At 37.8% G+C, this 26,616-nt stretch overlaps 2 long non-coding RNA genes across 2 annotated transcripts; one reads left to right on the forward strand and one right to left on the reverse strand.

Moving 5' to 3' along the window:
- On the reverse strand, nucleotides 1-24,773 carry LOC122422278. The gene is made up of 3 exons (XR_006263762.1): nucleotides 24,637-24,773; nucleotides 16,966-16,972; nucleotides 1-11 (listed from the first exon to the last, which is right to left on the reverse strand). It is a non-coding gene; the product is annotated as an uncharacterized LOC122422278 (long non-coding RNA).
- Nucleotides 6,706-26,479, forward strand: LOC122422279. The gene is made up of 3 exons (XR_006263763.1): nucleotides 6,706-6,836; nucleotides 16,380-16,382; nucleotides 26,467-26,479. It is a non-coding gene; the product is annotated as an uncharacterized LOC122422279 (long non-coding RNA).
- The last annotated feature ends 137 nt before the right edge of the window (nucleotides 26,480-26,616 follow it).

The following is a 26,616-nucleotide window of genomic DNA, read 5'->3' on the forward strand; positions in this document are numbered from 1 at the left end:
CACTTTGCTATCTCCCTTTTAGTTTACTCTTTTCTCTTCTGCAAAAATTACTCTTTTTCTTTTCTTTTTATTATTTTACTGTCTTTTCTCTCCTTCAGTGTCCCTGCTCAGACTTCAGAGGCTGGCGAAATCTTTTCTACATCTCTTAGTGACATTTCCTATCTGCAGGCTTGTCTGAAGTTGAGCAGATGCAGAAGTATACAGCGACGGGCCTTGCAGAGCGCTCTGCTCGTCTGCATGCTGAAGTGGCCCAGAGCTGCAGCAGCTCCCCTCCTGCAATTGTTTGGAGTCTGAACTCTCTGCAGGACTTGACTTTTGCCTATGGCACCATCACAGGGGCGCTGCCTTTCTCTGGCCATTGGCAGAAAACACAGAGCTTAGCAGGTAGTCGATAAATATTTAGGAAATGCATAAAGGAATAAATGATTGCATAAATATAGAAGTCCTTGCTTGTCTCACTAGGCAGGGTGGGGAGGAAATGTCTTTATACTGGAATCAGCATCCTCCAGTTGGTGATTTACTTGTGGGCCCATCTGTGTAGGACTGGATGAAACAGCAGCCTCTCCCAACATGTAGAACCAGCTGCCTCCCCAACCCCTCCTGATATTTCTAACCTCACAGAAGGGCAAAGATACCCAAGTGTAATCAGTCCTCTATAAAGACACCATCAAATTCAAGAGCCAAAGTCACAGTGATGTTTGGGGGACACTTCTGAACACCTGCTGCTGAAACTTTCACCCCCCACTCCCAGCTCTCACATATAGCTACAGTCTATTTCATTACAAAGTGCTCATGCTGAGATCTTAACTCTCACTTACATTTTTTTTCACATTAAATTTATTTTTTTTAAATTTTTTATTTTATTTATTTATTTTTTTTTATTAGTTGGAGGCTAATTACTTCACAACATTTCAGTGGGTTTTTTTTTCTTTTTTCTTTTTTTTTAATTAATTAATTAATTTATTTTTTCAGTGGGTTTTGTCATACATTGACATGAATCAGCCATAGAGTTACACATATTCCCCATCCCGATCCCCCCTCCCGCCTCCCTCTCCACCCGATTCCTCTGGGTCTTCCCAGTGCACCAGGCCCGAGCACTTGTCTCATGCATCCCACCTGGGCTGGTGACCTGTTTCACCATAGATAATATACATGCTGTTCTTTCGCAACATCCCACCCTCACCTTCTCCCACAGAGTCCAAAAGTCTGTTCTGTACTTCTGTGTCTCTTTTTCTGTTTTGCATATAGGGTTGTCGTTTCCATCTTTCTAAATTCCATATATATGTGTTAGTATGCTGTAATGTTCCTTATCTTTCTGGCTTACTTCTCTCTGTGGGTTTTGTCATACACTTACATTTTGACCTGAGCCTGAACAGCAACCTATCTCCCTCAAGAAAGTTAAGACAATATGGTATTTTCAATAGTACTTTTGTTATATTAAAAGATAGTACAAAATATAATACAATAAGTAGATAAATACTCATGTTTCAAAATTGTAGTTTTCTATCCCTTCCAGGTGATGAGAATTCGTCTTTGTAAGCATCTCCTTTAACTTCATGCTTCCCTTGGTTGTAGGTGGTTTCATTGGACAACATCTTTTCTCCTAACATGTGCTGGGACACTTGGGACATCTCTTTCACTTCAAGGTCAAAGCTTCACCTCAATTTCTTTATACCCTCTAAATCAGTACAAAACTCCATCCCAAATTATGCTTTCCTCAGTCAGTGGCCAAGCTGTGGAGTTTGAAGAAATGTGTGATCTCAGTCTCCTTCTTCAAAATATCTATTTAGCCCAATGCTGCATAATTTCCTGATTTACTTCCTAAGGCACCTTTTTAAACTCACATGCATGCATGCATGCATGCTAAGTCACTTCAGTTGTGCCTGACTCTTTGCAATGCTATGGACTGTAGCCCACCAGGCTCCTCCGTCCATGGGATTCTCCATGTAAGAATACCGGAGTGGGTTGCCATTTCCTTCTCCAGGGGATCTTCCCAACCCAGGGATCAAACCCACATCTCTTAAGTCTCCTGCATTGGCAGGCAGGATCTTCATCACTACTGCCACCAGGGCAGTCCTTAACTCACATGAACAGAACTGGTTAATGTCCACTCATTATTCAGTTTCCCATCAAATTACTGCCACATCACCTTATTTGTTGTTTCTGAAATAACCAGTGACTCCTCCAAAAGACGGAGGGTGGGGTGGGGAATTTCTCCCTTACCTGGGCATATTATTTGTTTGCATATCTATGCCTATGTTTATAGTGTGAAAACATTGAGGATGGCTTCCACGGTTTTGAACTTTGTATCACCAGATGCTAGAACAGCAGAGCAGAGCTCCCCACAACCCCAAATACTACAGCCCTTGATTTGTATGCTAGCTTAGAAATATACTAACCTCAACATTCATCCATTTGAGTCCTGCACACATAGTAACAGTGGGATCATGTGCTCCAGCTCACCCAGTTTGTTTGCGTGCATCTGGTTTATCAGATCAGATCTGGATTTGGTATTAAGTCTACCCTTTCTACTCTCCTGCATCTTCCCTATAAAAACTACAGTTCTGGTGTGGGACTCCTTCCTTGCCCATGGAGATTTTCCATATCATACTAGCCAGTGCTACTGGATTGTACATTCTGACTTCTGCCAGTCTTCCCATTTTCATAATCTCCCAAAATAAAACTGGGGTTATAGGACTTCTATGTTTCTCATATAACTGAGGAATAAAATAAAAATGAGAATTTGGCAGAAAGAGAGGGACAGAAGGAAACACAGAAGGAAATGGAGAAGATATAGTTACCTTATATGCAGAGTACACCATGCGAAATGCCATGCTGGATGAATTGCAAGCTGGAATCAAGATATCAACAGCCTCACGTATGCAAATGACACCAGCCTAATGGCATAAAGTGAAGAGGAGCTAGTTGAAAAGCTGGCTTAAAACTCAACATTCAGGGGAGAACAAGATGGCGGAGGAATAGGTGGATGTAGAGTACATCTCTCTGCACAGATACATCAGGAATACACCTTCAGACACAGAAGTGCACGCAGAACACCAGCTGGGAGCGGACAGGAGTACCTGACCAGCAGAAAAGAACCACGCAAAACTTGGTAGAATGAAGGGACTAGGGGGAAAAACAGGAGTGTCAGTAGGACTGGCCCTGCCCTCAGTGGGTGGGGGAACTGAAGTGAAGTGAAGTTGCTCAGTCGTGTCTGACTCTTTGTGACCCCATGGACTGCAGCCTCCCAGGCTCCTCCATCCGTGGGATTTTCCAGGCAAGAATACTGGAGTGGGTTGCCATTTCCTGGGGGAACTGAAGCAGGGGTCCAATCCCCACATGGGGCAACTGTCTGAGTCAGAGGAGAAACGTTTAAGGCTGAGAGTGAACCAGCTGATATGTGATAGCCTAAATGGAATGAGAATCAGACAGTCCTTGCCACAGCTGTATATACCCTGGGCAGGGATGCAGGTCCCCTGGAAGGCACAACAGCTGGGAGCTGGAGTTTAGGGATTGTGGAGCAATCCCAGGGCGAGGGCTGCTGTTGGCTGTGGAGAGACAGATCAAGGGGATGTGAGGGAGGAGACTGTGGTGGGAAATGCCTTTGGAGGAAAGCTGGGCAGCCATGGAAACAAGGTGATACTGCTGAGTCATGAGTAGGGGGTGGAGCCACCACCACAGCTTCTCTGTCCCCACCTGCCAGCATCGGCAACAAAACAACAGAGAGGCTGGCCCATCAAATGCCTGACACTGAACTACAGACAAGGACCCCAGCCAGGGTGCCCCTTTAAGTGCCTGATGTGCTGATCTACAGTGTAGGACCCCAGCCAGGGGGGTCTCCTCTATGTGCCTGACACACGGAATGCACCAAACAACAGAGAAGGACCCCAGGCAAGGGAGCCCTCTAAGTGCCTGAATGGGCAGAGCCCCAGAGAAAGACTGTCCAGAAGCCTTCTGATCGCCAGTTACAAGAGGCTTGAAAAAAGACTCTGATAGGGCCATAACTCCTGGGGTGGAGGCAGTCCGTGTCCCTGCACACTTTGCACCACCAGGGTCCCCGCAAGCCAAGCAGCTGTGCCACCTTCACGCTCAACTCTCACTGGGGCAGAGCTGCCACAGGCAAAGAAACCTCACATCTATGTGTGTAGGGTTCACTTCAGTTGTGTGCAACTCTTTGCAGCCCTGTAGACTGTGGCCTGCCAGGCTTCTCTGTCAGGGGTTTCTTCAGGCAAGAATACTGGAGTGTATTGGCCAATACTGGTTGCCATACCCTTCTAGAGCACTGTATTTCCTGTTGCCCTAGCCACCAACTCCCCTGAGGACCTGGTGCTGTCAGAACCCCTGCGACCCAAGCAGCTGCACCACTTCCACGCCTGGCCCTCAGGAGCAAACCCAAGTCCTCCAGGGCAGCCTCGGGAGCAAACCCCAGTGGGCGATCCACATGCAGAGGTGGAAATAAAACCACAATTGAAACCCAGGGGCAGTGTGGCTAAGGAAGAAGACCCCAAACCTTCCCACCAGCTGCACAAGCTGAAGATTAAATCCACAGGATCAACTAGGCAGACTCTGTGTCTATGGAACATATAAAAGGGCATTGAGAGCTCCCACAAAAGAAAACACACTAGTTCTGCTAGCTGTGGACATTGGGGGCAAGAACACACAGGAGTAGGACCAGGTCAGACTCTGAGCTGCCCCCACAGCAGGTCCAGAGACCAGCACAGTGTTGGAGGGCCTCCTAGGGAGGTGAGGTGGACTCTGACTCCCAGCGAGGGAAAGGACTCTGACAGCAGTGACTCAAGAAAAACATTTATTATTCTTATGTTTTGACTTGTTCTGTAGATTCTTTTGTATTTTTTCTTTTTCTTTTTCCTTTATTTCCCTGCTCTGTTGTAGTTGTTGATTTTAATTGGCACTATGAAATCTAATTAAGCTTTTGAGCTTTTTTTTTTCCCTCAGTCACATTTTTTATTGCTGTTATAAACCTCTGCCTCTACATTGGGCTTCTGGGCTTTTACAGTTCTGTGGAGTTTTCTTTTTTTTTTTCCTTTAATTTTAATTTTTAAATTATTTTTCCTACATTTACTCCCTTGTTTGCTTTCCCTGTTTTTTCCCCTTGCAATTAAACTTTAATATATAAATCTTCTTTATCTACCTCTTTTTAACTTTGCATATCTATTCTTTCTTTCTTTACTTTCCTTCCTTTCCTCTCAACATATTTGTTAGGTTTGTTTTCATTGCCTTCTTCCCCAGTTGGCACCTTGCTTTAGTTTTGTTTTCCAGTTTGTACTTTAGTTAGTTTTGTTCTTAACTGGTAGATATAATTTTTGGTTTCCTTTGTTTGCCGGATCAATCTATTGTATTTTATTTTTGTTGGACTGTTTTGATTTTGCTTATGGGTGTATATGTATATGTGTATATTCAGTCACACTTTTTATTGTTACTATAAACCTGTGCCTTTACATTGGGCTTCTGCAGTTTTGTGGAGTTTTCCATTTTTATTTTTTCTTCCCTTTTTTTTTTCTTTTCTCTTCTTTATAATTTTAATTTTTTAAACCTATTATATTTTTTTCTATATTTATTCCTTTGTTTGCCTTTCCTACTGTTCTTTTCTCCTTGCAGTTAATCTTTAATGTATATAAATCTTCATTTACCTCTATTTAATTTTCAATATCTATTCTTTCTTTCTTTTCTTTCTTTCCTTTCCTCTCAACATATTTGTTAGTTTTGTTTTCAATGCTTTATTCCCCACTTGGCAGCTTGCTTTAGTTTTGTTTTCTGATTTGTGTTTTAGTTGGTTTTGTTCTTAATTGGTAAATATAATTTTTGATTCCCTTTGTTTCCTGGGTGAATCTACTGTACTTTATTTTAATTTGACTGTTTTGACTTTGTTTATGGGTGTATATGTACATGTGTATATTCCATTATTTTAAACATTATTTGCCTGATTTTGTAACAGCCATTTGTCTGGAGTTCATCTTTGGTTTCTTGTTTTTGGGTATTTGTTTTAATCTCACTTAATGCCATAACAAACCACTTGTGGAATCTTTGTTTCTAACCAGAGATCAAGCCCTGAGCCTTTGGAGTGGGATCACTGACTCCATGACCCTAGACTACCAGAGAACTAACCCTAGGGAGTATCAAATAGTAAGAACTCACCCTAAGGAAACCACTTGAATACAGCACCCAGCATCACCCAACCACCAGAAGCACTGTGCTGGACACCTCATCTAAACAACAAACAAAACAAAATTACAAACCCAATCATAAGCAGACAGGATTACCACCTCAATCAGCCTTGCCCATCATAGGAAAAACAAACAAACAAACAAACAAACAAAAACCCAGCACAAATCTCACCCTATACAAAACTTACACAAACTTTTGGATCAACCTTAAGAGGGCAGAAAACAAAAGGAAGAAAGAATTCAACCTTGAAGCCTGAGAAAAGACCTCAAACAAAATAAGTTTAAAAAAATATAATGAAAATGCAGAGAAACACAACACAAATGAAGGAACAAATCAGAAACACAGAAGTCCAAATAAATGAAGAGGAAATAGGCAAACTACCTGAAAAAGAAAATTCAGAATAAAGATAGTAAAAATTATCAAAAATCTTGAAACAAAATGGAGAAAATGCAATAATCAATTAACAAAGATCTAGAAGAATTAAAGAATAAATGTATAGAAACAAACAACACAATTACTGAACCTAAAAACACTCTGGAAGGAACCAACAGCAGAATATCCAAAACAGGTCGACTCAGTGACCTGGAAGATAATATGGTGGAAATAACTTCTGAAGAGCAGAATAAAGTAAAAAGAATGAAAATAACTGAGTCTTAGGGAATCAAAGTCTTAGGGACCTGTGGGACAATATCAAATGCACCAACATTCAAATTATAGGGGTTCCAGAAGAAGAAGACAAAAAAAAAAGGGTAAGAGAAAAATTTTGAAGAGATTATAGTTGAAAATTTCCCCAACATGGAAAAGGAAATAGTCAATCAAGTCCAAGAGGCACAAAGAGTCCCATACAGGATAAACCCAAGGAGAAACACACCAAGACACATACTAAGCAAACTAATAGAGACTAAACACAAAGAAAGAATATTAAAAGCAGCAAGAGAAAAGCAACAAGTAACATACAAGGGAAACCCCATATGTTTAACAACTGATCTTTCAGCAAAAACCCTGCAGACCAGAAGGGAATGGCAGGATATATTCAAAGTAATCAAACAGAAATATCTACAACCAAAATTACTGTACCCAGCAAGGATCTCATTCAAAATTGATGGAGAAATAAAAAGCTTTTCTGACAAGCGAAACTTAGGAGAATTCAGTACCACCAAACCAACTTTACAACAAATGTTAAAAGGACTTATATAGTCAAGAAATACAAGAGAAGGAAAAAGATCTATAAAATCAATCCCAAACAATTAAGAAAATGGCAATAGGAATAAATATATCAATAATTACTTTAAATGTAAATGAACCAAATGCTCCAACCAAAAGCCATAGACTGACTGAATGGATAAAAAAACAAGACCCATATCCGCAAATCAATCAATGTAATACACCACATTAACAAATTGAAAGATAAAAACCATATGATTATCTCAATAGATGCAGAGAAAGCCTTTGACAAAATTCAACACTCATTTATGATAAAAAAAAAAAAAAAAGCAGGAATAGAAGGAACATACCTCAACATAATAAAAGCTATATATGACAAACCCACAGCAAGCATCACCCTCAATGGTGAAAAATTGAAAGCATTTCCCCTGAAATCAGGAACAAGACAAGGGTGCCCACTCTCACCACTACTATTCAACATAGTGTTGGAAGTTTTGGCCACAGCAATCAGAGCAGAAAAAGAAGTAAAAGGAATCCAGATAGGAAAAAGAAGAAGTGAAACTCTCACTGTTTGCAGATGACATGATCCTCTACATATAGAAACCCTAAAGACTCTACCAGAAAATTACTAGAGCTAATCAATGAATATAGTAAAGTTGCAGGATATAAAATTAACACACAGAAATCCCTTGCATTCCTATATACTAACAATGAAAAAACAGAAAGAGAAATTAAGAAACAATACCATTCACCATTGCAACAAAAAGAATAAAATACTTAGGAGTATATCTACCTAAAGAAACAAAAGACCTATACATAGAAAACTATAAAACACTGATGAAAGAAATCAAAGAGGACACAAACAGATGGAGAAACATACCGTGTTCATGGATTGGAAGAATCAATATTGTCAAAATGGCTATTCTACCCAAAGCAATCTATAGATTCAATGCAATCCCTATCAAGCTACCAATGGTATTTTTCACAGAACTAGAACAAATAATTTCACAATTGTATGGAAATACAAAAAACCTCGAATAGCCAAAGTAATCCTGAGAAAGAAGAATGGAACTGGAGGAATCAACCTGCCTGACTTCAGACTCTACTACAAAGCCACAGTCATCAAGACAGTATGGTACTGGCACAAAGACAGAAATATAGATCAATGGAACAGAATAGAAAGCCCAGAGATAAATCCACGAACCTATGGACACCTTATCTTTGACAAAGGAGGCAAGGATATACAATGGAAAAAAGACAACCTCTTTAACAAGTGGTGCTGGGAAAACTGGTCAACCACTTGTAAAAGAATGAAACTAGAACACTTTCTAACACCATACACAAAAATAAACTCAAAATGGATTAAAGATCTAAATGTAAGACCAGAAACTATAAAACTCCTAGAGGAGAACATAGGCAAAACACTCTCCGACATAAATCACAGCAAGATCCTCTATGACCCACCTCCCAGAATATTGGAAATAAAAGCAAAACTAAACAAATGGGACCTAATGAAACTTAAAAGCTTTTGCACTACAAAGGAAACTATAAATAAGGTGAAAAGACAGCCCTCAGATTGGGAGAAAATAATAGCAAATGAAGAAACAGACAAAGGATTAATGTCAAAAATATACAAGCAACTCCTGCAGCTCAATTCCAGAAAAATAAATGACCCAATCAAAAAATGGGCCAAAGAACTAAACAGACATTTCTCCAAAGAAGACATACAGATGGCTAACAAACACATGAAAAGATGCTCAACATCACTCATTATCAGAGAAATGCAAATCAAAACCACAATGAGGTACCATTACACGCCAGTCAGGATGGCTGCTATCCAAAAGTCTACAAGCAATAAATGCTGGAGAGGGTGTGGAGAAAAGGGAACCCTCTTACACTGTTGGTGGGAATGCAAACTAGTACAGCCGCTATGGAAAACAGTGTGGAGATTTCTTAAAAAACTGGAAATAGAACTGCCATATGACCCAGCAATCCCACTTCTGGGCATACACACTGAGGAAACCAGATCTGAAAGAGACACGTGCACCCCAATGTTCATCGCAGCACTGTTTATAATAGCCAGGACATGGAAGCAACCTAGATGCCCATCAGCAGATGAATGGATAAGGAAGCTGTGGTACATATACACCATGGAATATTACTCAGCCATTAAAAAGAATTCATTTGAATCAGTCCTAATGAGATGGATGAAACTGGAGCCCATTATACAGAGTGAAGTAAGCCAGAAAGATAAAGAACATTACAGCATACTAACACATATATATGGAATTTAGAAAGATGGTAACGATAACCCTATATGCAAAACAGAAAAAGAGACACAGAAATACAGAACAGACTATTGAACTATGTGGGAGAATGTGAGGGTGGGATATTTCAAAAGAACAGCATGTATACTATCTATGGTGAAACAGATCACCAGCCCAGGTGGGATGCATGAGACAAGTGCTCGGGCCTGGTACACTGGGAAGACCCAGAGGAATCGGGTGGAGAGGGAGGTGGGAGGGGGGATCGGGATGGGGAATACGTGTAAATCTATGGCTGATTCATATCAATGTATGACAAAACCCACTGAAATGTTGTGAAGTAATTAGCCTCCAACTAATAAAAAATTTAAAAAAAAAAAAAAAGAAGAAGATAAGTGGTAAAAAAAAAAATGACACTTTGAAGTGTTTTGTACAATCTTCTAAAAAATAAAGTCAAAGAAATCAACAACAACAACAAAAAAAACAAGACCCATATATATGCTGTCTACAAGAAACCTACTTCAGACTTAAAGACACATACAGATTGAAACTGAGAGGACAGAAAAATATATTCCATGCAGATGGGAAGCAAAAGAAAGCTGGAGTAACAATCCTCATATCAGACAAAGTAGACCTTAAAATAAAGAAGATTACAAAAGATAAGGAAGGACACTACATAATGATCAAGGGATCAATCCAAGAGGAAGACATAACAATTGTAAATAGCTATGAACCCAACACAGGTGACCTCAATACATAATACAAACACTAACAGATATAAAAGGAGAGCTCTATAGTAACACAATAATAGTAGGAGACTTTAACACCCCACTCACACCAATGGACAGATCACCAAAACAGAAAATTAATAAGGAAACACAAGTCTTAAATGATACATCAGATGAGATGGATCTCATTGATATCTTCAGGACATTCCATCCAAATGCAGATGAATACACCTTCTTCTCAGGTGCAATTGGAACATCTTTCAGGATAGACCACATCTTGGGTCACAAATCAAAGCTCAGTAAATTTAAGAATATTGAAATCATATCAAGCATCTTCTCCAACCACAATGCTATAAGACTAGATATCAGACAACAAGAAAAAAACTGTAAGAAACACAAATACATGGAGATTAAATAACACATTTCTAAATAACCAACAGGGTACTGAAAAAATCAAAAGGGAAATAAAAAAATTTCTAGAAACAAATGACAATGAAAACATGACAACTCAAAACCTATGGAAAGCAGCAAAAACAGTTCTAAATGGAAGTTTATAGTAATACAATCTTACCTCAAGAAACAAGGAAAACATCAAATAGAAAACCCTAACTTTACACCTAAAACAACTGGAAAAAAAAGAAAAAAAAAATCCCCAAATTAGTAGAAGGAAAGAAATCATAAAGATACAAGCAGAAATAACTGAAAAAGAAATGAAAGAAACAATAGTAAAGATTAATAAAACTAAAAGCTGGTTCTTTGAGAAGAGAAACAAAATTGACAAAGCTTTAGCCAGAATTATCAAGAATAAAAGAGAGAAGAATCAAATCAACAAAATTAGAAATTAAAAAGGAGAGGTTACAACAGACAATGAAGAAATATAAAGGATTATAAGAGACTATGATGACAACTATATGGCAATAAATGGATAACCTGGACGAAATGTACAGATTCTTAGAAAAGTTCAACCTTCCAAGACTGAACCAGGAAGAAATGGAAATTATGAACAACCCAACTACAAGCACTGAAATTGAAGCTGTGATCAAAAACTTCTCAAAAAACAAAATCCCAGGACTGGATGGCTTCATGGGAGAATTCTTTCATTTAGAGAAGAGCTAATGACTATCCTTCTAAAACTCTCAAAAAATTGCAGAGGAAGGAATATTTCCAAACTCATTCTGTGAGGCCACCATCACCGAGATACCAAAACCACACAAAGACAACACAAAAAAGCAAGCTACAGGCTAATATCACTGATGAACATAGATGCAAAAATCCTCAATAAAATTTAAGCAAACAGAATTTAGCAACACATTAAAAAGCCCATACACCATGATCAAGTTGGGTTTATTCTAGGGATGCAAGGATTCTTCAATATATGCAAATCAATCAATGTGATACACCATATTAACAAACTGAAAGATGAAAATCATATGATAATCTCAATAGATGCAGAAAAAGCCTTTGACAAAATTCAGCACCCATTTATGATGAAAACTCTTCAAAAAATGAGCATAGAAGGAACCTACCTCAACATAGTAAAGGCCACATATGATAAGCCTACAGCAAACATTATTCTCAATGGTGAAAAACTGAAAGCATTCCCCCCGAGATCAGGAACAAGACAAGGGTGTCCAGTTTCCCCACTATTATTCAACATAGTTCTGGAAATCTTAGCTACAGCAATCAGAGAAGAAAAAGAAATAAAAGGAATCCATATCAGAAAAGAAGGAGTAAAGCTTTCACTGTTTGCAGGTGACATGATACTGTACATAGAAAAAACCCTAAAGACTAGTATCAGAAAATTCCTAGAGCTAATCAGTGAATTTAGTGTTGTTGCAGGATAGAAGATCAATACACAGAAATCACTTGCATTTCTATGTGCTAACAATGAAAAATCAGAGAGAGAAATTAAGGAATCAATCCCATTCACCATAGCAACAAAAAGAATAAAATATCTAGGAATAAACTTACCTAAGGAGATAGAAGAATGTACACAGAAAATTCTAAGACACTGATGAAAGAAATCAAAGACAACATAAACAGATGGAGAGATATTTCATGTTCCTGGGTAGGAAGAATCAATATTGTGAAAATGACTATACTACCAAATGCAATCTATAAATTCACTGTGACCCCTGTGAAATTACCAATGAGATTTTCCACAGAACTAGAACAAAAAATTTCACAATTCATATGGAAATACAAAAGACCTGAAATAGCCAAAGCAGTCTTGAGAAACATGAATGGAGCTGGAGGAATCAACCTTCCTGACCTCAGATTATACTACAAAGCTACAGTCATCAAGACAGTATGGCACTGGCACAAAAACAGAAATATAGACCAATGGAACAAGAGAGAAAGCCCAGAAATAAACCCATGCACCTATGGGTACCTTATATTTGACAAAGGAGGCAAGAATATACAATGGGGCAAAGACAGTCTCTTCAATAAATGGTGCTGTGAAAACTGGACAGCTACATATAAAAGAATGAAACTAGAACACTTCCTAACACCATACAGAAAGATAAACTCAAAATGGATTGAAGACCTAAATGTGAGACCAGAAACTATAAAACTCTTTGAGGAAAACAAAGGCAGAACACTTGATGACATAAGTCAAAGCAAGATCCCCTATGACCCACCTCCTAGAGTAATGGAAATAAAAATGAAAGTAAACAAGTGGAACCTGATTAAACTTAAAAACTTGCACAGCAAAGGAAACTATAGGCAATGAAAAGACAACCCACAGAATGGGAGAAAATAATAGCAAATGAAATAACTGACAAAGGATTAATTTCCAAAACACACAAGCAGCCCACACTTCTCAATACCAGAAAAACAAACAACCCAATCAAAATGTAGGGAAAAGGCCTAAATAGACATTTCTCCAAAGAAGACATATAGACGGCTAAAAAACATATGAGAAGATGCTCCGCATCACTCATTATTAGAGAAATGCAAATCAAAATTACAATGAGATATCACTTCACACTGGTCAGAATGTCCATCATCAAAAAGTCTACAAACAATAAATGCTGGAGAGGATGTGGAGAAAAGGGAATGCTCTTGCACTGTTGGTGGGAATGTAAATTGATGCAGCCACTATGGAAGACGGTATGGAGATTTGTTTAAAAAAACTAGGAATAAAACCACCATATGACCCAGCAATCCCACTCCTAAGGATATAATCTGAGGAAACCAAAGTTGAAAAAGAGACATGTATCCCATTGTTCATTACAGCACTATTTACAATAGCTAGAACATGGAAGCAACCTAGATGTCCATCAACAGATGAATGGATAAAGAAGTATTGGTACATGCACACAATGGAATATTAGTCAGCTATAAAAAAGAATGCCTTTGAGTCCGTTCTAATGAGATGGATGAACCTAGAATCTATTATACAAAGTAAGTCAGAAAGAGAAAGATAAATATCATATTCTAACGCATATATACAGAATCTAGAAAAACAGTACTGAAGAATACTTACAGGGCAGCAATGGAGAAACAGACATAGAAAATAGAGTTGTGGACATGGGGAGAGGGGAAAAGAGAATGAGATGCATGGAAAGAGTAATACGGAAACTTTTATTACCATATGTAAAATAGATAGCCAATGGGAATTTGCCTAATGGCCAAGAAACTCAAACAGGGCCTCTGTATTAACCTAGAGGGGTGGGATGGGGAAGGAGATGGGAGGGAAGCTCAAAAGGGAGGGAATATATGTTTACTTATGGCTGATTCAGGTTGAGGTTTGACAGGAAACAACAAAATTCTGTAAAGCAATTATCCTTCAATAAAAAAATAAATAAAAAAAAACCCCTAAGCATTCAGAAAAAAAAACTAAGATCATGGCATCCAGTCCCATCACTTCATGGGGGGAAAATGGAGATAGTGACAGACTTTATTTTCTTGGGCTCCAAAATCACTGTGGATGGTGACTGCAGCCATGAAATTAAAAGACGCTTGCTCCCTGGAAGAAAAGCTATGACAAACCTAGACATCATATTAAAAATCAGAGACATTACTTTGCTGACAAAGATCCATCTAGTCAAAGATATAGTTTTTCCAGTAGTCGTGTATGGATGTGAGTTGGACCAAAAGAAGAATTGATGCTTTTGAAATGTGGTGCTGGGGAAGACTCCTGAGAGTCCCTTGGACTGCAAGGAGATCAAATCAGTCAATCCTAATGGAAATCAATCCTGAATATTCATTGGAAACACTGATGCTGAAGCTGAAACTTTAGTACTTCGGTCACCTGATGTGAAGAATTGACTCATTTTGGAAAAGACCCTGACACTGGGGAAGATTGAAGGCACTAGGAGAAGGGCACAAAAGAGGATGAGGTGGTTGAATGGCATCATTGACTCAACAGACATGAGTTTGAGCAAACTCCAGGAGATGATGAAGGACAGGGAAGCTTGACGTGCTACAGTTCATTGGATCTCAAAGACCTGGATGACTTAGCAACTGACCAACAACAATAGTTTTAAAAGTACAGGGCAGGAAAAATTGTAAAATTAGACTGAGTCAATTCCAAGGGTGACAATCTCGTAGATAAAAAATGTTTCAGGCTTGTCAGGGAACATCCATTTCATTACTGCAACTTCCTACCCTCCAGTATCTGCTGCTGCTGCTGCTGCTAAGTCGCTTCAGTCGTGTCCGACTCTGTGCGACCCCATAGACAGCAGCCCACCAGGCTCCGCCGTCCCTGGGAATCTCCAGACAAGAACACTGGAGTGGGTTGTCATGTCCTTCTCCAGCTGCAGTATCTGAGGTCACCAATAATCAAATACCTAAAGAGGGTGCCCACTTCCATTTCCACTCTTCACATTTTCCTGTTTATTTCTTTCATCCCCACCACCAGACCTCTCTCTGTTCTCCAACTAAATGAAAGTGTCTTAAAGTCATGAATCTTTCTTATATCCTACAGATTCCATAGTGCCTCTTACAGTCCCTGACACACACTAGGTACCCAGTTACTATCTGAATGACTAAATGCAAAAGTGTTACTTTTAAAGAACCTGGACTTTGAAATTCTCCATTCACTCAGTCTTTCCTGAATTATTAAATATTTATAATTATTAAATATTGGGACATTGATAATGATTTCATATTTCCATTTATTACAAACAATTACTAAAGTTAAATTCTTGCTTCATTTTGTAAACATTATTAAGGAAACATGTCATTTGGAGAAGAACATTTTAGAGTAGTGTTTGATAACCAATATACAAGCTAAGGGAGGGACAAAAAAACCCTGGTGCACTTGTTATGATAATGACCATGTTAGAATGTGAGAACTACCCTAAGGAAAATTATGTATTCAGACAATAAAAACCTCACTAGAGTACAATGAACAGAATACACACCAGTGGCTTAAATGCTCATATGAATGGGGTGTTACAGTCCACACATTAATAATCCATGCTTGAATGTCAGCTTAAGTGGATGATGCCCAATACTTAAAATGCCATATTGAAATATATTTTTTGCTCAAATTGATTAAAACAAAAATTATACCATTATAGCATTGTCATGCAGCATGTTCTAACTCATTTAATAAAATTAATATTTTGCTTCCTCATTTCCTGTCAAATGAAATAAAGTATTATTTATTTTAAAAGAAATTAAAACCAAGACAGAAGATAAATACATAGATACCTTACATTAGCATTGTCTATGTAAAGACAAACCCTAGAGCAGAGAATTCATGTACACACACGTACATATATATACAAACTCTCATATATAATTCTTATGATAGCTGGTAAATCAGTATAAGTGGCAGAGATGACATAAGGCTGAAAAACTGGCAAAAGTTATAGTATTTTCTAAAAAAAAGGAGATAGGTAAATCCTACATATTTCATTTGGTAAGCTTGTATCAATCCATGGAAAAATTATAGGTCCAATGAGTCGTGAGCTTATATGTTTCCAAGTTAAAGTTCACTAGTGTTCAGCATGAATCTTAAGAAAACTTTATATTTAAAAGTAACACCATTTTATTTTAGGATAATTGTCTAGATTATCCCAAGGGAGTGACACAGATAGAAGGTTAGTTTTTTTCTGATATATGTCTAGACAAGATGATAAAATGTGAGCTATACAATAACTAAAGGGAGAAATTATGATCAGTGTTATTAGTAAAACAAAGTCAATCCAACAAATGTTGTTGAACCTTCAGTGACTGCAGAAATGGATCTTTCTGATACTGAGTGCTGTGTATATTTGAAGAGTTTCCTCATTAAAGTACAGACTGATTCTCGAGGATGGGATTTTCCAGGCAAGAGTACTGGAGTGGGTTGCCATTTCCTTTTCCAGGGGATCTTCCTGACCCAGGGATCAAACCCAGGTCTCCCGCATTGTAGGCAGACACTTTACCATCTGAGCCACTAGGGAAGTCTCTCCAGGATGCTAGCTCTGGTTAAAATCATTGAAGGCAGGGAATCCTTAAGATGGTGTGATACATGTTACTATTGCGCTTGGACCCACTATGGTCCAGAACAATTAAGAGGAATTAGAAATTCAGTACAGTTGGATTAAAAGTTTGGTATCAGTAACTGGAATAAAATCACCTTCTCCATACTCTTTCCTCTTCCCCAGCCTGAGGGTACCTTGGACATTTAAACTTGAATTGAGGTAATGAGGACATGTAAGGCTACCAATGGCTATTAATACCTCTCAAGGTTGTCTTAAAATGGATTATCTTGCTAGTGGAACACTGGACTAGATCAGAGATCTTCAAACTTCCTTCAGTTCTGTTCAGTCACTCAGTCGTGTCTTACTCTTTGCGACCCCATGGACTGCAGCATGCCAGGCCTCCCTGTCCATCACCAACTCCTGGAGTTTACTCAAACTCATGTCCATTGAGCCGATGATGGCATCCAACCATCTCATCCTCTGTCGTCCCATTCTCCTCCTGCCCCCAATCTTTCCTAGCATCAGGGTCTTTTCAAATGAGTCAGCTCTTCACATCAGGTGGCCAGAGTATTGGACTTTCAGCTTTAACATCAGTCCTTCCAATGAATATTCAGGACTGATTTCCTTTAGGATGGACTGGTTGGATCTCCTTGCAGTCCAAGGGACTCTCAAGAATCTTCTCCAACACCACAGTTCAAGAGCATCAATTCTTCAATGCTCAGCTTTCTTTACAGTCCAACTCTCACATCCATACATGACTACTGGAAAAACCATGACTAGATGGACTTTTGTTGGCAAAGTAATGTCTCTACTTTTTAATAAGCTATCTAGGTTGGTCATAACTTTTCTTCCAAGGAGTAACCATCTTTTAATTTCATGGCTGCAGTCACCATCTGCAGTGATTCTGGAGCCCCCAAAATAAAGTCTGTCACTGTTTCCACTGTTTCCCCATCTATTTGCCATGAAGTGATGGGACCAGATGCCAAAACTTTTGTTTTCTGAATGTTGAGCTTTAAGCCAACTTTTTCACTCTCCACTTTCACCAAGAGGCTCTTTAGTTCTTCTTCACTTTCTGCCATAAGGGTGGTATCATCTGCATATCCGAGGTTATTGATATTTCTCCCAGCAATCTTGATTCCAGCTTGTGCTTCTTCCAGCCCAGCATTTCTCATGATGTACTCTGCATATAAGTTAAATAAGCAGGGTGACAATATACAGCCTTAACGTACTCCTTTTCCTATTTGGAACCAGTCTGTTGTACCATGTCCAGCTCTAACTGTTGCTTCCTGACCTGCATACAGATTTCTCAAGAGGCAGGTCAGGTGGTCTGGTATTCCCGTCTCTCAGAATTTACCAGTTTATTGTGATCCAAACAGTCAAAGGCTTTGACGTGGTCAATTAGAAAACAACAACATACACACACACACACAAGATCAGCTTGATTAAGCATACCTGTATCTAACTTGGCTTCCTATCTCACATCCCCCTTCACAACTGCCCTTTTCTTACTTCAGAAAAAAAAAATCCCGCTTCTCTTTCATCCTGTGTTGCAGCCACTGTTGAATTTAGTGTAGAAGGCCCACTTCAGCACTAAATCAAATGACCATTACAAATTTTGGTATTTGTCCTGATGAAGTAAACTAATCTATTAACTGTAGCAACTTTATTTGCAAATCACATGGTTTCTAATCCTCTGTTTTCAACGAAATTCAAAAGTACCTAACTGATTGCTATTCGATAGTAGATCAAATAGAATAGAAATAGCAGTGAACTCTATCTTATTATAGCCATAAATAATATTCATCCCTACATATGTAAATTAATTGGGGAATAAAACTACATTTATCTCATTAAGAGATGCATTCTAATAAAATTTTGCTATTTATAGTAACTATCATAAAACATGTAATATATTCAAGTTTTATTACTCAAGTTTGTATTACAAATAGTTCTAACTCAATCCAAAAGAAATTTTTATGACTTGAGAACCTTGAAGTCACAAGAAATTTTTAAAATTATATTTCAATTTACACAAATATTCCCTTACTGAAAATTATGATAGGGGATCTACAAAAGATAAAACTTAATAATATTACATATTAATAAAGTTATCTGGGTAATTAGAAGGGATATATGAGTTCAAGAGAAAGTTCATGATGTTAAATTTCTGACTGTATTTTAAAAATATGAATGATAGCAAGGATAAGGCTGCTATGATATTTAGATTCCACTTGTCACATCTTATTTTTTATTCATTTTTTATTGGAAAATAGAGTCATTTTGTGATTGGGTTATTTATTTATTTATTTATTTTTATATTGAGCTGTATGAGATGTTAGTATATTTTGGAGATTAATTCCTTGTTGGTTGCTTCATCTGCAACTATTTTCTCCTATTCTGAGGGTTGTTTGTTTTGTTTGTGGTTTCCTTTGCTGTGCAAAATCTACTTGTTACATTTTGAAATGAAACAAGACTTTTAAAAAATGAATCAAAAATTACATGTTAGAAAATATAAATTACAACTACTTAAAGTTCATTGGAAGGACTGATGCTGAAGCTGAAACTCCAATACTTTGGACACCTCATGCGAAGAGTTGACTCATTGGAAAAGACCCTGATGCTGGGAGGGATTGGGGGCAGGAGGAGAAGGGGACGACAGAGGATGAGATGGCTGGATGGCATCACCTACTTGATGGGCATGAGTCTGAGTAAACTCCGGGAGTTGGTGATGGACAGGGAGGCCTGGCGTGCTGCAATTCATGGGGTCACAAAGAGTCGGACACGACTAACAGACTGAACTGAACTGAACTGAAAGTTTTATGAAGAAATTTGGCATTGACTAAAAATTATAAAATTGTGTGAAGGAATAATACAGTCTTTCAGAATTCATAGTACCTAAGTATTGAAGCAAAAGTTCAAAGATCATTGCACTGGTTCTGATTTATTTATAGGATGCTTCTTATCTGCAATAAAAGGAAATTTATTCAACTAACAGAAATTACAATAAAAAACAAAGATTAATACAAATGAATAAAACCAGAAGTGACCATCTGGTCCAGCTTTTAAGTAACTGTCCAGATGGTATTATTTCTTTTAATTTCATGAGCTGAGACTTATTTATTGTACAAACTAACAATTGTTCTACCAAACGAACTTGTTATGTGAAAAGAATCTGTTGTGAATATGAAGTTACAATTAGCATTTATTTACTAAAAATCTGATAACTGCTCATCCTATAGAAAAATAAATAAGTGCAAAAAATTACAGTATTTCCTTCTTATTCACAGTGTCACTTTCTGAGGTTTCAGTCACCTGCAGTCAACCCAGTACAAAAATATTAAATGAAGGTTTCCAGAAATAAACAATTCATATGTTTTACATTGCATGTTTTTCTGAGTAGCACAATGAAATCTCACGACATGAACCCTGTTTGTCCTGTGTAATCTGTCTATAACTCACTTAGCAGCCATCGTGGTCATCAGATGGACAGTCTTGGCATCACAGTGCTTGTGTTCAAGTAACTGTTAGTTTACTTAATAATGGTCCCAGAGTGCAAGAGTAGTGATACTGTCAGTTCAGATGTGTCAAAGAGAAGCCATAAGTGAAGCCATAAGTCTTTAAGTGAAAAGGTGAAAGTTCTCAACTTGGTAAGGAAAGGAAGCTTGCTGAGGTTGCTAAAATCTATGGTAAGAAGGAATCTTCTATCCATGACATTGCAGAGAAGTAAAAAGAAATTTGTACCAGTTTTGTTGTTGCGTCTCAAACTGCGCTAGTTATAGCCACAGTGTGTGGAAAGTGCTTAGCAAAGATTAAAAAAAAAAGCATTAAATTTGTACGTGAGGGGCTTTCCTTGTGGCTCAGAGGTAAAGAATCGGCCTGCCAATGCGGGAGACACAGGTTCGATCATTGGTCAAGGAAGATCCCACATGCTGCGGAGCAACAAAGCCCAATGTACCACAACCACTGAGCCTGTGCTCTAGAACCCGGAAGTCACAACTGCTAAGCCCACGTGCTGCAACTACTGAGCCCATGTACTGCGACCTCTGAAACCCGTGTGCACTAGAGCCCAGGCTCCACAACAAGAGAAGCCGCCGCAATGAGAATCATGCGCACAGCAGCAAAGAGTAGCCCCCACTCTCTGCAATCAGAGAAAAGCCGCACAGCAACAAAGACCCAGCACAAGCAAAATTAAATAAATAAAAATTATTTTAAAAAATGGTTCACATGAAAAATAAATCTTAAAAAAATTTGTATCATAAGGTATTTTGAGAGAGAGACTACAGTCATGTAACTTTCATTACAGTATATAGTTACAACTATTCTATTTCATTAATATTGTTAATCTCCTACTGTGCCTAATTTATAAATTAAACTTTATCATAGGTATATGTGTCTAGGAAAAAGTAGCATACATAGGGTTTAATACTATCTGTGGTTTCAGGCATCCATTGGGAGTTTTGACACCTATTTCCCAAGAATAAGGGGAGACTATTGTATTTAAATGTGATCCAGTTCAAAAATCTACATACTTATGAAAACATATATATATGTGTGTGTATGTGTGTTTATATACAGTATGTGATTATTGCATACCATTATTAAATATCATATAGATGTAATATTAATCATTATTAGTTATTAAACTATATAATACATACCATAGATGTCAAATTTCTTGTTAGGATAACATATTACCTACATATAGCAAAAATTATTGACTGTAAAATTGTTGTTAGCTTTTGATATATTATGATATACATTTTTCTTATGCACATTCAATTTTTCTATTTCTATCCATATCAATTTCTTTTAAAGAATTCTTACAGGTCCTATTTTATCTATTATTAGAAGATCCAATAAGAAAAGATGCAAAATAATACATTTCAAAATGAGAAATTTCTTGACATTTTCCATTATACTTATAATGACAGTGTTAATATTTATAGCAGTGATTAAGTTTAATAAAAGCTACTATAGCTTATAATGGATTCTGATTCAGCTAGACTCCATAATTAATAATTTACTCAATAATCCTGTAGTATTTAGACTTCAGTTTATCAGCCATAATGGCTATAATATTATTTGATCTAGGTTTAACAAACAGATTAAAATTATAGCTGCACTTAATAATTGGACATGATTTTGTTTCATGTGCTTAAATATATTTTTAGATTTGTACTGACAGACTTATTAGATGTGAGAAAATAGCCATATTAATGTGGTAGGTATTATTATCCTAATTAAAATTGAAAAGTTCCTCAGTTTGGAACTATCTTTTAGAAAACATGTGCATTCCTTGGATGAGCCACACTTTATACAAAGAGCACTTGACTTCCATGTGCAACATTATCTATGCTTCTATGTGAAAACCAGACTTTATTAAAAAGTATTTGAGTTTAAATAATTGTTTTGAATCCTGCTTGGAAATTAGAAACATGCTGATAATTATTGTTTTTAATCAATGTAAGTGTACCATGGCAAGGATCATTTATATTTTTGATCATTATGTTTTTACTATGAAAATCTTGAGGTTCGCATGTAATGGGAAATAATCACATAGGTAGAAGCATGAGATCTGAATGAGGAGAACCCAACTTAGGCATGTGACTTTTCCTCAGTCAATTAAGTTTTTAAAATAATTTAAAGACAATATTTAGATTGTAGAAAGCTGTAAACCCACTACATGCTGGGCTGGTGATATCACAATTGCAGTATTGTGTTGACTCTTAGCCTCATAAATTTAAAAACTACATACATACATACATACGCACGTACATGATGTAGTACTCTCCAAGTGAAGGCATACATTTTAGGATCAGTAGCAAACTAGAATGCCTCCAAAAGGGGCATTCAGGATTATAAAAAGCCTAGAAAGCATGCTGTACATGCTTGCTTGCTCAGTTGCTTTAGTTGTGTCCAACTCTTTGCGACCCTGGACGGTAGCCAGGCTCCTCTGCTCATGGCATTCTCTAGGCAAGAATGCTGAAGTGGGTTGCTATGCCCTCCTCCAGGGGATCTTCCAGAACCAGGGGTTGAAACCATGTCTCCTATGGCTCTGACATCACAGGTGGATTCTCTGCTGAGCCACTAGCAGCTTAGATTGTTTAACCTTGAGAGTGGACTCAACAGAGCTACCTTTAAATACTTATATAATTCCTAAAATAATAAAAGGACTGGATTTTTCCTGTGATGTTCCAGAATTCAGAACTAGGATTAATAATGGGAGTGAAAAGAATATAGGTTTTTGTTTTATCATAAGAATTACTTTCAAAGCGCAGTTCTTTGGCAATGGAATAAATTGCCTCATAAGCTAGGGGGCTACTCAAAGTGGAGCTATCTCAGCCAATCATCTTTTAGAAACATTAAGAAAACACAATAAGCCCTAGAATTTCCATACATTTTAAGGTTTTTATAGTACTTTGAGATTTCTTTAAAAATTCTAAAGTTTCACACATGGATTGTTTAACAAGTTTCTCTTTACTTTGATATATGGTGACAAGATGGTTTTAATTTTGAATGTGCTTTCATTCATTCAGTCAACAAATATTTTTTGAGCAGTTACTACATGCCAGGTGTTGAGTTAAAAGCTAGTGTAGGATGGAGAATCAAACTAGACATAGAGATCAGAGATTGTATGGGCAGATATTACTCAGTAGTCATACAAAAAAACAGGCAATCACAAACACTGATAAATGGAATGGAGAAAGTGCATGGTACTCTGTGAACTTGGGCTTCCCTGGGAGCTCAGCTGGTAAAGAATCCATCTGCAATGCAGGAGACCCTGGTTTGATCCCTGGGTCGGAAAGATCCCCTGGAGAAGAGATAGTCTGCCCACTCCAGTATTCTTGGACTTCCCTGGTGACACGGATGATAAAGAATCTGCCTACAGTGGGATAGACCTGGGTTCGATCTTTGGGTTGGGAAGATCCTCTGGAGGAGTGCATGGCAACCCACTCCAGTATTTTTGCCTGGAGAATCCCACAGACAGAGGAGCCTGGCAGTCTACAGTCCATAGGGTCACAAAGAGTTGAACATGACTGAAATGACTGAGCATGCACGCATGCACTTTGCAACCTTATGCAAACAAGAGGAGTTTCTTTCCTCTACATCACTACCATCTAGGGCAGCCGTCATCATCTCTTACCTGGAGTACCACACAGCCTACTAAAAATGGGCTCCCTGTTTTCACTCACACTGAACTCTTAACCTTTCTCAACTCCACAAGCATAATTTCCTCAAAATGCAAATCATAACTCCACCCTGCCTGAAATCCGGCAATGCTTCTGACTGATAGAGGGTGCGACAATATGAGAGAATAGCACTGAAACATGTATATTACCATATGTAAAATAGATGACCAGTGCAAGTCTGAAGCTTGAAGCAGGGCACTCAGAGCTGGTATTTTGGGACAACCCAGAGGGATGGGGTGAGGAGGGTGGTGGGAGGGGGGGTTCAGGATGGTGGGACACATGTATACCTATGGCTGATTCATGTCAATGTACGGCAAAAACCACCACAAAATTGTAAAGTAATTAGTCTCCAATTAAAATAAACAAATCAATTAAAAAAAAGAAAAAAACCCACCATTCTTATCATGGCCTAAAAAGATTTTTATAATACAGTCTATTTACATACCACTTTATTTAAAATATGTAACCAACAAAGGCTTCCCTTACAGCTCAGTTGGTAAAGAATCTGCCTGCAGTGCAGGAGACCTGGGTTCGATCCCTGGGTTGGGAAGGCCCCCTGGAGAAGGAAATGGCAATCCGCTCCAGTATCCTTGCCTGGAAAATCTCATGGACAGAGGAGACTGGTGGGCTGCAGTCCATGGGGTCGCAAAGAGTCGGACACGACTGAGCGACTAACACTTACTTACTTAACTAACAAGGACCTGCTGTGTGGCACATGGGACTCTGCTTAATGTTACGAGGCAGCCTGGATGGGAGAGGAGTTTAGGGGAGAATGGTTACATGTATACGTATGACTGAGCCCCTTTGCTGTTCATCTGGAATTATTACAACATTATTAATCAGCTATATCCCAATGAAAAATAAAAAGTGTAAAAAATATATAGTCCATTTCTATCTCCATGGCTATCTCAAACCATTTTCCCATATTCCAGTTACTCTGAGGTTTTTCAGTACTGGGCCATTATCTTCTGCGTCAGGGCCTTTGAACATACAGTTCTCTCTTTTTGCTAAGGTCTACATCCCTTCTCCCTTCATCCAGTTAATTCTATCAATATAAACTCACATATTGCCCTCTTGTACACAATCATAAGTCACTCAGTCATTTACTCAACAAATATTTATTGAGCTCCTAATATGCACCAAGCATTATTCTAATTGTTTGGATTACAGGAGCAAACAAAACAGGTCAGAGAGACTTGCCCTCGAGGGAAAATAAACAAAGATTCCTGCTAGTTTATACTATGCTTAGAAAGTTAAACCATGACCTAGATGCTTAGATCAAATTGTTAATTTTACTGGCTATGCAACTGTATTCCCACAGACTTTTTCAAGGTTAAGGTTTCTAATAATTCTTCAAAATGCAAGATTAGACAGAAGCCTATATAAAAAATGGTCCTATGACAAAAACACACTACTCTACATTTACAATTTGTAGACAACGTGGCTCATTTCATGCCTTGTGATTTCACAACTCTGTGGTAGTACACTAAAATATGTGTATATTTGGACATATATTTTTTATGTATATACATTAATAAGTACAGTGCACATGTATGTTATGTATGACAACATAAGTAGATTATATACCACAGAAGGATGTAAACTAAAATTTTACCTTGAAAGTATTAATGGATTTATTCAAAATTATCTTACTATTTGGGAAATTTAACTTATAGATAATGATTATAAATTTTACTTCCTTTGAAGCAAGTGGTCATTGATTAACTGCCTGTTTTAGGTAGCTGACATTTACCACATTTTGTTCGGTATTGAGCATGGAAGGAGGTTTTACAAATTAGGAAAGCTCTTAACTGGTTTGAGGAATTTATAGTTCACCTAGAAAGACAACATAAATGAAACAATATGAGGTAGTATATCCACAAAGTACAACAGAGTATAGTAAAAAACTGAACATAAAAGAAGAAAACAAAGAAACTCTTCCTCACCCCAATTACTTTCAATATACTCCATATTCAGAGAAAGATAAAGGCAGAGGAGCCATGAATTTATGTTGCATCAGATAAAATTCACTAGCCAGAATGTAATTTCTGGTAAGAAATAATTGCTAACGAGAGCAGTGTTACTCCAAAAATGTAGAAGCAGCAACTTGGAATCTCCAGAAAGCTTCTGGAGGCACTAGATTGTGATTATATTCTCTTAAGATAAGGGTATCTCAGTTTCAAGGCTTTACAAGTTATGGATCTTAGGAGAAAAATAACAGTTTAGTGAAAGTTTCTCCTTTGTAGCTCACTGAGATGAGGGAAAAGGTCAAAGGCAGCTTAACACATTTATAGCAGCTTGGAAAGTAGTGGTGTCAATGGAGGCCACGGCTGATAGGATCTCATGGTGATAATTGTAGCTCTGCTTTTCCCCACCTCATCCTGATTGTGGTGAGAGCTGAGAACTTAGAGCAATGGATTGAGAAAATACCATGAAATGAAAGGACCATTGGTCTGGATAAAACTACAGTCAGTAAAAATGGAAAATAAACTTCCATGTGTTTGGCCTTTAGCAGCCTCAGAGACTTCAAATAACATTTCACCAAATTGCTTTTGAGTCCATCATAGTTGTAATGCTTTTTCTTTGGGTCACTTGATAGTCTAAAATCTGTTAGCAGTTGTGAAATAGTGTTAAAGGAATACTGAATGTATCTATTTTTTCT

This window comes from Cervus canadensis, chromosome 19, assembly GCF_019320065.1.
Source record: "Cervus canadensis isolate Bull #8, Minnesota chromosome 19, ASM1932006v1, whole genome shotgun sequence".
Classification (NCBI taxonomy): Eukaryota; Metazoa; Chordata; class Mammalia; order Artiodactyla; family Cervidae; genus Cervus; species Cervus canadensis.